This window comes from Temnothorax longispinosus, chromosome 7, assembly GCF_030848805.1.
Source record: "Temnothorax longispinosus isolate EJ_2023e chromosome 7, Tlon_JGU_v1, whole genome shotgun sequence".
Classification (NCBI taxonomy): Eukaryota; Metazoa; Arthropoda; class Insecta; order Hymenoptera; family Formicidae; genus Temnothorax; species Temnothorax longispinosus.
The window spans coordinates 6,821,091-6,838,946 of record NC_092364.1 but is presented as its reverse complement, the minus strand read 5'-3'; the positions used below and the strand labels follow the sequence as shown (position 1 = coordinate 6,838,946).

At 34.3% G+C, this 17,856-nt stretch overlaps 1 pseudogene; it reads right to left on the bottom strand.

Moving 5' to 3' along the window:
* Window positions 1-11,944: 11,944 nt before the first annotated feature.
* On the bottom strand, window positions 11,945-17,627 carry LOC139815991 (puff-specific protein Bx42-like; annotated as a pseudogene).
* Window positions 17,628-17,856: the final 229 nt, after the last annotated feature.

Below are 17,856 nucleotides of genomic sequence, written 5' to 3'. Positions count from 1 at the left end.
AAGAATTTCTGAATAAGAAAAACGAATTTGAAGTATGACAGATATTTTTTATGTAAAAAAATTAATTTATTATTATTATTATTATTATTATTAATATTAATATTATTATTATTATTTATTTTTATTATTTATTTTTAATTTTTTTATTAATTTATTAATTTTTTAATTTTTTTTATTTTTTTTTCTTAAATTAATAGCATGTAAATGCAAATCAAATTGCACCGGGTCATGTGGCTGCAAAAAGGCAAGGTTAAGATGTTCTGACCTATGTGCTAATTGCAAACAGAACGGCTGCCTAAATATGTTCGTATCTGACAAAATGAGCGATTCCGAATCGGATGAAGACTATTAAAATAGTGCGCAAATGAAGAAGAAGAAGAAGAAGAAGAAGAAGAATACTAACAACTAATTTCCATCGTATCTCTTCTATGTCGGTTATAAATTATTTAAATATTCATATTTCCTCAATTTTTCACTGTACAGAAATGAATAAAACACGAAATTGTTCGTAATTCGATTCTCTACAACTTTTCATTTTTCGATTCAAAAGTCCATTTTCGAGATATTAGCAAAAAATGCGCGAAGCACGTACGCGTTTTCGTTGCGTCGCAAAACTACTGGAGTTTAAAAAAATTCTATCTCTGCTTTATTTGGTCGTATAGACTTGAATAAATAACGAAATTGTGCGGAATTTTGTAAGCTACAATTTTGATATCTACATAAATATCCGTAAAGTTGATATTTTCCGAGTTATTTGCGAAAAACTAATTTTTTGGACCTTTTGGACCCTCCCCTGCCTGCAACGTAGCGTCTACACGTGGGGACTTTTAATATGTTAAATAGTATCCTAAAACAAGCCTGTTTACAAAGTTTCAGCCCAGTCAATATTATTTCCTCCAAATCGACAAATTTCGAGTCATTTTACTGGGCTATTTTAAATTTTTGAACTGCGTTAATAATTTCAAATTGTGATCATTGAGGGCAGTACGGCATAAAGTAACTAATTCCAGGCGTTGCCAGGAAGAAAGTAACCTGTGCAAACAATCATCAGCGATTGGACGTTGGAATCTGTAACAAAATCATATAATTATTATAGTATTGCAATTACAAAAAGTGTGCAAATTGGAAACTTGCACATCGTTTCCTCATCATTACAGATTGCTACCATTGCTTTTATCAGAGCAATATAACATTTTATTTTGCTCATAAAGCTTTCCTCTTATGAGAAAGCTTGTATTTTGCTTGATACATAGTTATTAGTATTTATTAGTTTGGCATTCTCATAGAGAAAGCTTTATGAACCAAATAAAATAAGAGCATGGCAATGATAGCGATCGATCTGTAATAATGAGAAAGCGAGTTCCTAATTTGCATACTTTTTTTCATAAGTTTAATTTTTTTATGAATTGATAGAAGATCAGCTTAGTAGCACAAGTGGGGTTTTACAATCAACGCAATGTCAAATCGATGTTGACTTTGGGAGTTTAAGCTATACGGTATATATATGGACTCCGCATGTAGATCTTTGTATAAAGCTAAGTATAATCAACCAAATCTTAAAGAATTATATATAAAATAGGGGTAGAAAAGATTGAAAAATATAATGAAATTATACATAGCCTAATATCTCAAAATTTGCGGAAGTTAGAGCTACCACGGATATTTCTCAAAACATTTGAAATTTTTATAAAGTTAAAGAACTCCTTTACCGATCATCGTCAAATTCAATACCAACCTTTCTTTAATGATATATTTTATTGATTAAAAAAGAAATTTAGTCCGATATCACACACACGCGCGCGCGTGCACGTGCGAACATTTTGTAAAAATATGATATTTCAACGTTTTAGAATATTGAGATATTGAGAAAAAATTTTTTCACAAGAAACAAAACTTTTTCTATGAGGAAGCACAAAGAAAATTAATGTAACTTTTTCAAGATCTTTGAAATGCAAAAGAAACAAACACAAATTTCAATCAAGAATATAGTAAACATGTATTTAAAAAAAGAAATTAAAAAGCACACACACTTACACGGGAAGGTACACTTTTCGGAAATTCTTACAATTAGCGAGAACGTTAATATCCTGTGATGTAAGATTAACACAGTTCTGTAAACGTATTACTTCTAAGTTAAGACACACATTTATAAACTGTGTTGCAGCTGTATCTTCTATATAGACTCCAGGTTTAAAATTGAACTCACGCATCCGTTGATTTTTTTGCAGTATTTTGTAAAGACATTCAGCTTTTATAGATGTATTACGAAGATTTAAAAGTTCCAAACCATTTAATTTCTCGAGATACGAAAATGCTTCGTCGTCTATGCCATGACAATAATCAAGATTCAATTCTAAAAAGAGATATGTGTTGGGCATATACAATTCACCAATAATCCCGACACACAATCACATGTTTCATATATTTTATATTTATATATATACCTTTTAACTTTACACATATCTCTGAAATTTTAAGTAGGGCAAGATTATTGATAGAATGGCAGTATCCTAATCTTAAGTGCGTTAAACGACTGCCACAATTATCAAGAAAGTTTTTAAAATCTTCAACATCAAACGTGCTTTTTGTAAGATCTAACTGCTGCAATTATTTATATCTAGATGTAAAGTAACGAAATATATTGCTCATATCGCGTCTTGCCATATCTAGGTCAAAATACTTTGCGGAAGGTGGACAGTGTATATTCAAACGTGTATAGAGATGAGGGTCTTGTATCAAATCATTGAACCGTTTATTTACATATCTCAAGCTGGATAACGTCATCAGATCCAAGTTTTTTAATATTATTTGTAGTAATTCATTCTGCAAAGATAAAATATAAAATTAATACACGAGGTGATATTGCAATAAATATTATGAGAAATAGATTTCTTAGAATACTTTACAGGAAGATCAGATATATTGCGACGTGATAGCTTCTTGGATGCATCCGAAGAGAGTTTTATACGTTTTGCACAATTCGAATAACTGTTTAATACAAAACGACGCAAGTATCTCTGTCCAAAATATGGCTTGTAACCACGGATTACCTCCAGAGATACATTTTTGTGCCTCAAATTCTCTCTCAAAATACTCTCCTTAGAAATCCTTCTCATGTAGCTGCAAATATCATCGGAACAAATGTATTTTCATTATTAACAGAATAAAGAGATTTTAATATTATTTAATGTTGATAATAATACCTTCCACCACAATATTTCATTATAATGCAATATTTAAAAAATGTCGTTGCAGATAATCTATATACAAGTGTGCATTTTTGAAATCTGCTGTTAAAATTATGAATATCCTCATGGTGTGGAAAGCAGTTAATTTCCTTTAACAGATTAGTTAAACTCTTCTCATAATTTCTAGGACGAACCAACTCTGATGTACCGATAAGCATCACAGCATCTAGCTTTGTGTAAAGGCCAAGAAGTATTTTACGGGAAGTGTTTTTAAAAAATAGTCTTAGCATTTTCGTTTTTAAGTTACGCGGGTGTGATAAGGATGGGGAAAATAATCTTGATGTCGGGGGTACAATCTCAGACTTATAGTCAGTTTCCCACAACTTAAACCACTTATTATTAAAATTATCTTGAGCCAAAATTTGAATTACGTCTCCAGAATTGTACATTTCGTATATAGAAACTCTGATTAGATATACAGCTTCATAAAATTCGATATCTTTAAAAATATATATATAATTATACTCTCTTCTCAACAAAAGCGTATCTTCTTTAACAATATCTTACTTGTGAATTCAGGTATCACATACCAATATAATTATTTCCGATCGTTGTTTCAGCATGATGCCATGGCGGCCATGATAGTATACTATGAAAACCTGTCATGGATTCTTTGTATTGCCACGGAGTTATTGAAATGTCGATACCATTATTCCATCGACTCAATTTCTGTTTTGAAAAGTCAAAATGTATCAAATAGTAGAAAAAATCTTGTAGCATGTAAATTTAGATCCCGATTACTTTGTACAGGACAATATAACGGATAACACAAATACTATGAAATATGTTTCTCCATTGAAACACGAAGAATAAAATAGAATAATTATTTAATTTAGAGGAGCAACCTTCTACGACCTTAACTTTGATATAATATATATTATAGGGAACACTCTCTCCTGAATAACCTTCCAAAAGTTTTAGCCGTCAATCGTTATTTATTAAAAACCTTATTAATAAAAGATGTCATAAATAGAATACAGATTTCTTTAACACTGTATTACGTACTATAGTTCTATATCTATACGGTGTTAAAGAAATCTATATTCTTTATGACATCTTTTGTCAATAACTTTTTAATCAATAACGACGGCTAAAACTTTCGGACTGTTACTCAGAAGAGTAATCTTGACAACATATGTCAAAGTTAAAGTCATGAAGGGAAATTCGTCTATTTAAATATTCTAAATAATTACCTGAAATGGTTCTCCATAGTTTGAAAATTTGGGTGGTCCAATTATGTCAGGGGCAGTATGAAATATACTGATTGTGAGATTAGAGTGGATCTTAACGTGTCTTTTCTTCACAAATTGATAGATAAAGTCAACTCTAATATTCTGTTCTCCTACTGATTTTCTGCCGATATAACGATAGCTATCACAACTCTCACCATATAAAGATTGGTAATTGGATGTCATATTTTTTCTCTGAAAGAAGACCAAAAATATGAAGAATAATAACTGCTTTTGTAGCATATGCTAAAATGCATTATAATATCATGTATTTGTAATTATAGCGTAAAGATTATATAATGTAAATTCAATTTCCTTCTATTCACATTGCTAATACTGACACGATTGTCTGCATGTGTACGTGATGTAAACTATAGATTTTTAGTACTGGCTTTGAATATATATACTACAGCCCTTGTAGAAAAAGATTTTAATTAACAATACAAATCTTGTTCTACTGCAGAGAATAGTGTATATCTGAGTATCTATTTTTAACCTTTGTTGTGCACACCTCTTCAAAATTACGTATTGTGCACAGGGGGTCTATTAGACCTCAGTCACTTAATTGTTTATTACAGACGTACAATTTGTTATTTTGACTCAAACAAAATTGCTGGCTATTGTTCAAAGCTTCCAAATTAAGTCTAATAAATTTCATTAATATCTTGCAACATAAAAAAATTATAAATGATATGTTAACTAAAGAAGCCGAAAAATGGACTTTTTTCACTAAAAAATGCATAAAAAATTTAATTTTTAATATTTGTACGTATTAGAAAAACGCGTTTGAAAAAACGCTGGGGTCTATTTGACCCCTGTGTGCACAACAAAGGTTAAAAACATTAATTTTCATTGAAACTATAATTTCATTACTTTTCTATTAATAAATTGTACTATTATTATAGAATAATATGGAAAAAATACATTGTTAACAAATAATTATTTTATATATTTTAATTTTGATCTCAATATATTCTGCATTGTAACATATTCTTTTTTATGAAATAAATATATGTATTTATCTATTTATTATAAATATATGGTATAGTATAGTGTATTGGCTGGGTTTATTTTGACTGATTGAGTTATATTAATTGAAAGCAAATAAGCTTATGAGAAGTGGTAGGTCGGACTTTGCAGGCACGTAAAATGGCTTATTTGTTAGATGTCTTAGCAACGATAAATATCACATTATCATTTGATAGCGAGAGGTGGAGTGTGAAGTCACGCATCGACCGGCGCGGCGCCGCGGCGGTTGATGAGTGACGCGCGTGACATTTATTTACGTGTCTGCCGAGTTCGGCCTACCGCTTCTCATGCGCTCATTTGCTCAGATGTTTCAATTAATAACTAAATAACAATATTGCAAATGTTGTACAATGATACTTAATTTTTCACTTCAGTTTGAGTTATTCTACCATTCACTAAACTTTCCCCGAATTTTGATTTCAGATGATTAAAGCGGTCTCTGCGATTCCCGGCGCGTTTACGAGAAGACCAGCTACTGCTCAATGAATTTTCATTATTTTTACATAAAAAAATTTCTGTATGTAGTTTAAATACTAAATAAAACATGCACTAATTTTCAAAACAATTGATTAATTATTCTCTCCAAAAAAAATCACAAAATTTAAGTCATTTACTTGACTCTCCCCCCTTAATTCCGCCCCATGGGGACCTGATTTCGCGTAACAGATGTTGCGAATATGGTACCGCTGATCTAACCGATACCACCGATACTGTTAATAGATTATCGTATGGTGAATTTATGACACGAAGATAGTCACCTATCAATTTTCTTGATCAGTTTGATCACTTTTATTTTATCATTTTTAATTTTCTTCGTGTGCATACACACATGGAATTGCGCAGTTCCGCGAAGAAAATTAAAACTGTCCGCTAAAAACCGCGGAAAGTCGCTGAAAATCACGAAACGCTTGTGATTGGTCAAGGCTTTCGTTTCGCGATTTTCTGCGTACGCCGTCCCGCTGCATGGGTTTGCACCCTGACAAAGTCTCGTTTCGTCTAAATCTTGTCTCGTCTCGTCTCGTCTTGCGGCATTATTATATATTATTCTTAAAATAATTGAAATTAAAAAATATAGTTTCTCAAAAATTTTTAAAGTAATGAAACAGTTCTTTATTGTAAATATGAAAGCAACTATCAATGCTGTAGTATTGATACACGGCTTCCGATAGGTTGAAAATCTATTGCCTGTGTTTCCTATTTCTGTTACCTGTACCTTTGTATTGTGCTTCCAGCTTAAAGCACGGTCGCTTAAAGGCAAGCGTCATTCTGTCCTTTTTCAACATCTAGTGAACAACAAAGATAGAGTGACACTTGTGTCGACTTGAGTCGTTAACTGGAAAGCACCCAATACGAAGGTACAGGCAATAGGAACAAGGAACAGGAATAGAATAATGCATTGATATACTGCTTCCGATTGGTTGAAAATCCATAAGCTACTGTTGCTATTCCCTATTCCTACCCAGGTAGCATTAATGTCTAAAAGACATCATAAAGATGTCTTTAAGATGCCAGAAATCTTAAAGATGTCTTTATGATGTCTTTTAGACATTAATTGCTACCTGGGTATTGTCTGTACCTTCATATTATGTAAGTAGCCTTTAGGTTTTTTGTAATGGACATAAAACGTGTCCTCTCTAACCATGTGGCACACGGAGAGAAAAATCTTACCACTGTGGTATGAGCGCCTCTTATGCATAAAAAACAGTAGCGCTGCCTTGCATCAAACACATAAATTCATGCCACCACAGGCATGAAGTAGGATATTAAACGGACAAATTCATGCGTTTGATGCAAGGCAGCGCTATACATGCTTTTTATGCATGGGAGGCGCTCATACCACAGAGGTAAGATTTTTCTCTCCGTGCAGAAAATTGAAACATAAAGTAAGATTCCAATGATAAAAGTATGCGTGTCTTATATTTCAACATTTGTACGAATGGGAAGAAATGCGTGAAAAGGCGATCAAAACGTATATTTGCAATAAAGAAAAAATGTTGGATGAAATCCGGAAAAAATTGAACATAAATTCTATGTCAAAATTCATAATTATTTCGTTATAACAATTAGGCTAATTTCTTTCTTTGGGGTATGAGTCATTAGTAACTGTAATGTAAAATAATTCATTTATGTTACAAACATAAAGAAAACTTTTAAAAGCACCTGTAATATGAAATAATTGTTTTATTGTAAAAAAAAGAACTTTTAAAGAATCTTAAACTCTTTATAAAACAAGTATGATGGAAACAAAATTGAAAAGCAAAGTTCGAAGCTGATTTACCTTTCCGAGCACATCGAAATATAATGCACAATAATAACCAAAAATATCTGCGAGCTACGTGCGTTTTAGGGGAAAAAGGGGATAAGATGACGAAGTGGGAGTAAGATGACGAATTGCTAATTTTGCTAAACTATAATAACGAGTCGATGCTGAACTCATTAAAAGTTTTAGATAACATTGAATAATCTCTTGTAGTTTCAATCTGTTCACAAAAATAAATGATGTAATAAAAAATATGTTTTAAATGCACTCAACTCATATGTAATTTTTTGGTATTTGTTTGGAAGAAATGACATAATTGTAGTAAATATTTTCACTTTTTTTGTAAACTTACATGCAGTACAGGATAGGTAAGAATGTATAAAATAACATATAATATCAGGGGCAGTATAAAATATACTAAGATTATAGGGTGGCTCTCTGATGCAACAATTCTTTTCTTCACAAATTGATAGATAAAGTCAACTCTATCCTCTTCTCCTACGGATAGTCTGCCGATATAAGGATGTCGACTACAGCTCTCATAATATAATAAAGGTTGATAATTGAATGTCATTTTTTTTTCTGAAAGAAGACCAAAAATATGGAGATTAATAAATATAATCCTTGCTTTTATAGTATATGCTAAAATGCATTATAATATCAGATATTTGTAATTATAGCATAAAGATTATACAATCTAAATTTATTTTCCTTCCATTCACATTGCTAATACTGACGCTATTGTCTACATGTGCGCGTGATGTAAACTATAGATTTTAGTACTAGCTGGTGAATATATTGCAGCTCTTGTAGTATAGTATGTCTCGAAAAGTTTGACAAAGTTTTGTCTTGTTTAAATCTCATCTCATCTCGTCTCGTCTCGTCTTGTCTCGTCTCGCGGCATCACTAAGCGTAACCCATAGCAATTTTGATTTTAAAAGTCGCGCCACTTCTATATTGTATGGAAAGGGAGTCCGAATCAGGCGGGGGGGAATACTTTGGAGAACTCCCTACTAAGCACCCATAATCGAACCAGCATTGAAAACTGCCAAGTATAAAAAGCATCGAAAGTTTTAGTCTCCGGGGTACACTAATCCATCAGTGTACCATTAACGTTAGTAAACTCGTGATATATACTAATTTTTGTAAAATCAATTAAATAGAATTTAGGAATAAAATGGAATTAAAAAATCAAATAAACATTTTTTTCATTGATTTTATAATATTAAAGTTACCTAAAAATGTACAATAACGTAAATTTCAATTCTTGCTATTTGCCATTAGAATGCTAATATCATTAGAAAAATTTATTATTTATCAATTTTTTACTTAAAACATTTAATATTTAATGTCAAATTACGCAAATAATTTATTTTATTTATTACCATAAAAAGTTACTAACAAGAGCCTAAAATTACCTTCATTCACCATTAAAAATAATTACTTTTGGAAGTAATTGAAAATATTAATTCCCTTAAAATACAACTATAAATCTTTACAATCCCAGTAGAATTAGGTCACAACTTGTTTTAGAAAAAGGAATATGATTATATAAACAAAAACCACAATTTTACTAAATTAGAAATTTTTTTTTCTGTAATTTTGTAAATAGTTTTTGTGTAAAAGTTTTTTTGTTTTTTAACATAGATATTCAAATTTCTAAATTTTTAAACTATTAATTTAGTAATATTAAAAAAAAAACTTGCTCTAAAATGTGCAGTTGATAAAAAGTTATAAAAAAAAAAAAACAGCGGGTTAGCTTAACTCATGTGTACCATCTACGTTACTTTTAGAAGTGTACCGTTCTGGGGTTAAATTTCCAAATATGTCTTGCAATAAATTATTTTTTAAATCTATAACAACTTTTTGTTATAACTTTTAAAATAGAATAAAAGGAATATGCGGACGTCCCTTCGTCGCGACGGAAGGCACGGGAACAAACCAAACGTCATCGATTGCAGATGGAAATGATGCTGGACCGCGTGACGCAAATACCGACCCTCTTTGAGCGGCATTTTCAGGTACTGTGAGTTTTTTGTTATTTGCGTGCGTCAACATTACAAGATGTTTGAAGTTGAAAGAAAAAGAAAGAGAAAGAGAGAAATTGTGTAGAAGCGGCCATCTGTGGCATTTGCGTTGCGGTAAGTCAGGCCGCGCGTTTGCGTAGGTCGGTGTGAATGCGCGCAATAGGCGCCGACCGCGTTGCGTCCCAGGCGGCCCGGCGTAGGGCGTTCGTGCGCGTGCGTGAGCATGTTGGGAGGGGCGCGCAGCCCGGGCGAGCGAGCATTCGTCCACATTCGTCTTCCGGCCGTCTATCAATGCACACTCGGTGTATTCAGTTTCAAATAACGTATTTAATTGCGTCATTCTTTTAGCAGCAAACATTATAATCGAGTCGTGGAGTGATCGAGATCTGTGTCTCGGTGTGAAACCACCAACATATCTGTTTATCGTGTATGCGGCGCATTCGAGAGGCAACGATTATCGCAGAAAGGACACGAGCCCTGTTGGAATGTGTCTGTGAAGTTGGCATATCATTTTCCGGCAGATCAAAAATAAAAGGCAGTTCTTGTCGCATGCAGTCAAGTTCTATAGTTCCTGATACTTTTTAGTAATAGTTCTGATGATTTTACCCCAAAAACAATCGATCGAAAAAATGATCTGCTATAGATAACGGTCGACGCGGAGATAAATAATTTATTTGCAGTTAGGGGCGAGCAACAAAATCGTAAGTTGCATATTCTGATAGGGCACGGTCCATAGAATATTTTAAGACAAAAAAGAGCTAAGCAACAAGTTCTTTTACTTAGTTTTTAGCCATCGAAGTCGTAGATAACGGTCGAAGATGCAGTATTTATTAGTGGCATTGTTTATAGAACCTTATATTTCGAAAATTTGTTTAAGCTATCTTAAAGCAACAAATTTTGGTGTATTGTTTTTTTGAATTTGAGCACTCTATATGTGTTTTTTTAGTATGTGGTGGGGCTAGAATCTGTGTCAAACTGACCCCTCCCTATGTGAAAAAATATATATAGAATGCTCAAATCGAATAAACGTTTATACCAGAATTTGTTACTATTTTGTTGCTTTAAGATAGCGTAAAAATATTTTGGAAATATAACGTTGTTTAAGATGCAGTCAATATATAGTGCTGTCAAGCAAATTTAATGGTACACATTTAAAGAGCGTTCCTTCAAGTACAAAATTGCTTAAGGAAATTTTGTTGTACGTCGCTTAGTTTTGCCTCCAGGAAAGAAAAAGTGACGCGAAGACAAATTTTCAAATTGAAAAATACCGGGGTAAACTCGACACAATTTTTTCAAAGGCAATTTTCAACAATTAGTTAAAATTTTCGAGCAAATTTAATGGTACACATTTAAAGAGCGTTCCTTCAGGTACAAAATTACTTAAGAAAATTTTGCTGTACATACGTTGCTTAGTTTTGCCCGAAAGCTCGATGAAAGAGTAGACCATTTTTGAGAGATCAGAAAAATTACTTTTCACTATCAAAAACGCTTATGTCGCGTTAAAAATTACACTATAACTCACATTTACAGTAGGAAAAGTAAGTTTCTACGATAGATTTAAATTGGCAAAAAGCCTAGTGTCAAGTTTGCCCCGGTGTCGAGTTAGCCCCGGTCTCCCCTACGTATTTTCTAAAAAAAAACGTTATATTTCAAAAATGTTTTCACGCTATCTTGGAGCAACAAAAAAGCAACAGATTCTGGTGTTTGTTCAATTCTGGGTTCTGGTTCAATTTGTTTTTTGGATTTGAGCACTCTATATAGGTTTTTTATTATGACGACAAGCTGCCCCCCCCATTTCGATCGCCGTTTCCTGCTAAACGGCTTGAGCAACAAAATCCGGACTAGAAGCAACAATTAGCACATAAATAGCACTAAATTTTTTAATAGGTGCGGATTTTTTTGGAATAGTGGGGGGTTTAACTTGATAGAGGTGGCATTGGCGTATAATAATGGGCAGTACGCGGCAGTGTTCATAATTGCATGGCATTGCCTTAAGTTTATATTATTTATATATAGGATTGACGGCATTGTAGGTATTGACTAAGCATTGTCGGCAGTGTACGAAAATGTCGGCAGTGTTTTACAGTAATGCCAAAAATCGGCATTGGTGCATGTACAAAATTTTGGGTTGTGAATTTTCCCTCAAAAATTAAGCAATAATTTCCACTCATAAAGCGACCTGTAAAGTCCCTCTTACAGTATTCTTTGGTATTAAATTCGTTGAAGCTTTCTTATTAAAATGTAAAACGTGTTTGCTTTTCCGTGAAGCAAGTTATAAAAATAGAACGGAAAATTGTGGGTAGAAGATAAATTTTTCATACACATTACGCTACCATAGTCTTTATGGAAATTTTGCTTTATTAAAAAGAAGTGTACAACGGCATAGCAATATCAGCAAGTTTTATTAATTGTGGTTCGTGTGCTGTATAAAATTTTTTTCTAAATTTATACAAATTAAAAAAAAATAAGAATACTCAAGATGCGACCCAAGAATTTAATATAATGACAAAACATAGGGTTGCTTGCTATGTTTCCTAACATTCCAAAGCAGAAGTGTGCAATACATCTTCACAATGATTAATAATTAATTATATTTAAAAAGTAATGTCTTTTTATTTATATATCTATGTATATGTATGTAAATAAAAATAAGTTGTGTTACATATTCTATGTTTTTTCCAATGGTTTTTTTAATCGTGCCCAGGGAGTAAGATTCGTGCCATAACAATGGAATAAACTTTTAAGGCTTCTGGGTACTCGTCGCAGCCATGTTGGAATGTGAGAAAAAAGCGAGAAATTACACGTTGAAAATTCTTGCGTAGTATTTCCAAATAAAAAGATATTTGCTTAAAATAACACTACAGATCACTTCAGCACACTTCGAAAATACTCCGAGTTGAGGTTAAGTCTACCCTTTCCCTTGACAGTTAATAAACAGCCGTGAAACGCAAATATCTTTTTATTTGGAAATACTACGCAAGAATTCTCAACGTGTCAATTCTCAACATTTCTCGCTTCTGACGTCACATCTCATGAGATGTTGGAAAAGAGCCCAGGAGCCTTAAGAATGTCTCGCGTGATATATGAAAGCATTAAACATACTTAATGCTTCCTACGTTTATCACGATCGTCTCTACGCTGTTCGCGTTCATCTTTGCGCTTTGTTGTTGTCGTGGTCGAGCTACTGGCATGCTTGGCCTGTTTCAAGAACTGATCCAAACCGAAAGGATCCTCTTCGTCTTTCTCAAATTGTACCGGTCCCGATAGAGCGACTGATCTATCGACTCCGCTAAATTCTTGTCAGGAACGAATCTGCAATAAAAAATAAGCAACAATAGCAACTTTAAATTTATAGACAACCACTCATAATCATTTATATTACCGTGAACAAAAATAGAAAGATTCTCACCTATTTGTCTTAACTAGTTTCTCCAAATCGTCTCCGTACGTGTCTTTATCGATATTCTTGCTGGGATGATAAATGTGCGAAGCGATAGAATTGCCATCTTTCCACGGCTTGTCATAGACGTTATACTCGTCATCGTGTCCGAAACCGCTGTTCATCCCTTTGTTGGTATTAAAGAGACGCTGATCGAACTGCGCCTCTCCCGAACTAGGAATGCTTTTTGCGGGTAAGCCGAGGACGATTTGCTCGCTGATGTCGCGTTCGCGTTCGCGTTGCAAACGAGACCGTTTGTCAGGCGCGGCGCGAGCCAAGTTACGTTTGCGAGCGCGATCCTTGTGCCGCTCTTGTCTGAGTTGGTCTCTCTCGCGTGATTCTTCAGCCTTATCTGTTGAAAGAGAGAAAGCATTTATTTATCACTTGAATATTTGTCTTAATTTTCAGAAATATTCTTTTTATCTGCTGTTTATTTTGTATGTAAACAATTAACAATTATACAAACCTAGCGTCGCGGCAGATTTCAAGTCGGCGCGCTCTTCTCGGGTCTTTTGCGCGAGTTGCCTCAAATTATCCTCCTTCTTCTCTTTCTCCTTCTGAGCCAATTTCTTCTCTAACTGCGCGCGCATTTCGACAGCTTGACGGATTTCTCTTTCAACGATGTAAAGAGCTCCTATTAGATTGGCAAAGTTCTCGTTGATGTGAACTTGTTGCAAGCCCCAACCGTCCGCAGTAAGACGCTTGTCTAACGGGATTGTATAACCCTGAAATATAACATTGCTTTGTTTAATCCTAGGTAGAATCGAATACATCTAATTATATTTCATTGTTGTCTCTCTTATGGTAGCGAAATATACGTGATGTTCAGCACAAAGTAAATATTTGCAAATACCTTTGCGTTTTTCCAATTACTTATACACGGTGAAATTTTACATTCTTTTTGTTCCTTTACCGTCACTTTTCTCGTGGGAGAATGCATGACAGGCGCTGGAGGAGACGGAGGTTTTCGCGGAATCTTTTTATTAATCCTGCAATCGCAAATCTTTATATTAATACATCCGGTAATTGTATCTGTTCTTCGTACGATTTCTCACGATCGTCTTATTTTTGCTCTACATACTTGAATTTCGGTGGTTCCAGAGGATCTACCTGTGCCTGCACCATTCTGATAACCCTCTGCTTTGCGCCTGAATTGAATGATTGCCTTTGCTGCGACGGCGTATAACGTATATATTGAGCCGGAGCTTGTTTCTCCGCACATCTCACAGGCATGGCCGCCGCAATCTTCGATCTCGTTTCTTTTTTTAACGCTTTTTTCGTCTCATCTTCAATTTTGTCATCGACAGGTCGTTGCAAGGTAGGATCTTCCTCGTTTGTAATTTCTGATGGTAGCAAATCGCTCGACTTGCTATAGACAATCTATAAAAAAAATTAATATAGAATAAAATGCTAGTCCGAGAATATATTTTGCAGCAAAATCGAAACTTACTTTATCTTTGCCATGACCTTGTCTTGCTATAAGATCATATTTTACTTTTCCTTGATCGTCGAGTTGTATCGCCAGGGCATTGCTTGTCGATTCCTTGCCCTTCATTTCCATTCCAAGTGTATACTGTGCAACGTGAATTTCGGGGAAGGCTCCTCCATCTCCAAAGTCCTATGCAACATACATTTCCAAGTACTATTGTATGTACATACATACATATATTCCAACCGTAATCATTCGTAATTTCATAAAACACAAAAGTAATTGAATTATGCTGACAAAGAATGATTGTTTGTGCAAGTCTTTAGCAATTACTCACTTCTGGAGTGCGTGGCACCCATCCTCGTCGCTGTCCATAAGGTGGTGCGGTGACGACAGCTTTGACTAACGCTGACACGGGCCTCTGGCGCAGTTTTTGTTCGCGTGCCTCATCCTCCCTGTCCCACACCACTTGGGTGGGGGCAAGTAACAAGCTAATTGCAGAGAAAAATGGAAAAAAACTACTATTACAACCAGATAATTACTTGTTAGACACTGATTCTTAAGGCTGATCTACAATGTGCTCTTTGCTTTCTGTTTTCTGCTTTTAACCTTTTTGCGACTATCTCGTCCCTGGTAACCATTTCTTTGCAATTCTGCTGTAAAACTGCACGAAAAGTCGTGCACTAACTTTCAGGCAGATCATGCGTTTTTTATTTCCAACTTTGACTATTTTTCTGTTGGCAGAAACTTGCTCTCGTCGTAGTGCAACAGAATTGTGGAAGATATGTGTATGCATTTACATATAGCAGAATAGTGCAAGAAATGCGGCAGATGCTTGCGCAAATCGCAGTGCAACATAATCGCGCCAGATTTGTAACAGCGCCTACTGCTACCCATACAGCACAAAATATTTTAAAAATATTTTTTAGGAAAATTAAAATAATTTACAAAAATATTTTTTATATTTATATCACCGCAGTGGTGTTGGGTAAGCCTTGCTGGCGAAGATTGTCGCGAATGTCACGATTTTGCTTCGCGCTTCGCCGGAGGCCTGCTTATATTAGATCCCAACTGAAATTTACTTGCGAGTTAGTTTTACTATTATGTGCCGCTTAGCGGCATTGTTGCAAACTAGCACATACAGCAGAATTCAACAAGAATTACGGCAGATGCTTGCGTAAGAAGTAGAGCAGCAGAAATACAAATGATTTTGGCATAAATAAACAAAACAAGGCAAATGAGAGCTCGTTCGCGACGATGGACGGGCGACAGTAATAAAATATTACAAATTGAATAAAATATATATAATAAAGTAAACGTTTCGGTCCTTGATTTGGACCCTCCTCAGTACATATAGCTGGTCGAGTGAAATGCAGTGGTCACAAGTAGTAAAAAATGCAGTTATTCCGCTCTCCGATTATGAGAGTGTGGATCTCGTATCCTCAACGTGACTGTTACCTTAATTCCATAAAAAGAAATAAATTAAACAAATATATATAGTCATACCTTAAAAAGTGATCACAAGAGTTACCTGACAGTCAAATTGATAAGATATATACGACACTATCTCTCCGCGTAATACAATAAGTATTACGCGGCATTTTTTACTACTTGTGACCACTGCATTTCACTCGACCAGCTATATGTACTGAGGAGGGTCCAAATCAAGGACCGAAACGTTTATTTTATTATATATATTTTATTCAATTTGTAATATTTTATTACTGTCGCCCGTCCATCGTCGCGAACGAGCTCTTATTTGCCTTGTTTTGTTTATTTATCGTTATTGAGAGCGTTATCTTTGTTATTTTGGCAGAATATACCGTACATCTGATTTATCAATCAAACATTTTTCGAAATTCGTAACGCCAAAATGGACCGTATAGCCTACATCTCACAGCACGAAGCTATAACAGTTTCACAATCTCCACTTAACTTACAGTAATTATTTCTATAAATATTTATAACATAAATTAAAAACAACTTTAATAATATTGATGATAATTATTTACACTTTATTTTATAATATTTATTATAATCTTTTAGATACTTTTATTTTTCGGACATTATAATATTTACAAAATATTCAACGTATATATTTTCAAAATATTTAAATCTTTTTTATAAATATTTTATAAATATTTTGTGCTGTCTGGGAGTTTAGCGCGCTCGGCTGTTCTTTTTCTGACGGGCAGATGCTTGCACGTTCTTTTCACGTTTCTGTCGGTCGGATCTGTACGGCAAAAACAACAATTTAAGCGACATACACTTGTGAAATTTTGCTGCAAATATGTTTCAAGCGTCTAGCACACTCAACTGCTCTTTTTCTCACGGGCAGATGCTTGCACGTTCTTTTCACGTTTCTGCCGGTTGAATCTGTACTCAAAAGATACTTCCATATTGTTTTCACATTTCTGCTACATGCTTACTTTTAACAAATAGTATAAAATTTCACAGTAGCTTCTTACAGCAGACTACTGCAATAGTACAGTAAGTACTTGTTCAATCACAGATATTATGCACTTTTGTCGCAATTTTGGACTGTTTTCTTGCGCACTTCTTCGGGACGCATCTGAACTACCAAACTGGTTACCAGGGGTATTTCGCAATTTCGTCGCGTAACGTGGTTTCTTGTCTCTTCTAAAGTTCGTCAATTTTTATCTTAGGCGACAGAAAAAAAAAACATCGCGTTACGCGACGGAATTGCGAAATACGAGATAGTCGCAAAGAAGTTAAGAGCAAAAAACAGGAAGCAAAGAACACATTGTAGATCAGGCTTTAGGTTAAGATTTCTGTTTTCTAGTCAATTTCAGAGAGAAAACGTCTCGCCTTTATATTACTTAGTATTATGATAAACAGCAATGAAACGGTTTTACCAAATATACAAATACACATATAAAAGTAACAGTCCCTTACTTTGTTAAAGACATCGTCGAACACGACTTTTGTATCTTCTTCTTCTTCTTCTTCTTTCTGCCCCGAATGGATTTCCGGTTCCACAGGAACAGTCACGCATTATAACAAGAAATCTGGGGGATTATCCGGGGGAATAGTCGCCCTCTTGCGTCTTTCATCAGTTACTCCTCCTCCACATGCCGATAAAGAAGAGAGCCAAGCTCCATATCAATCAGTTATAAATCGAACTTACAATCATTCAAAAAATTAATAATCACCTTTAAGGGGATCCTAAAGCCG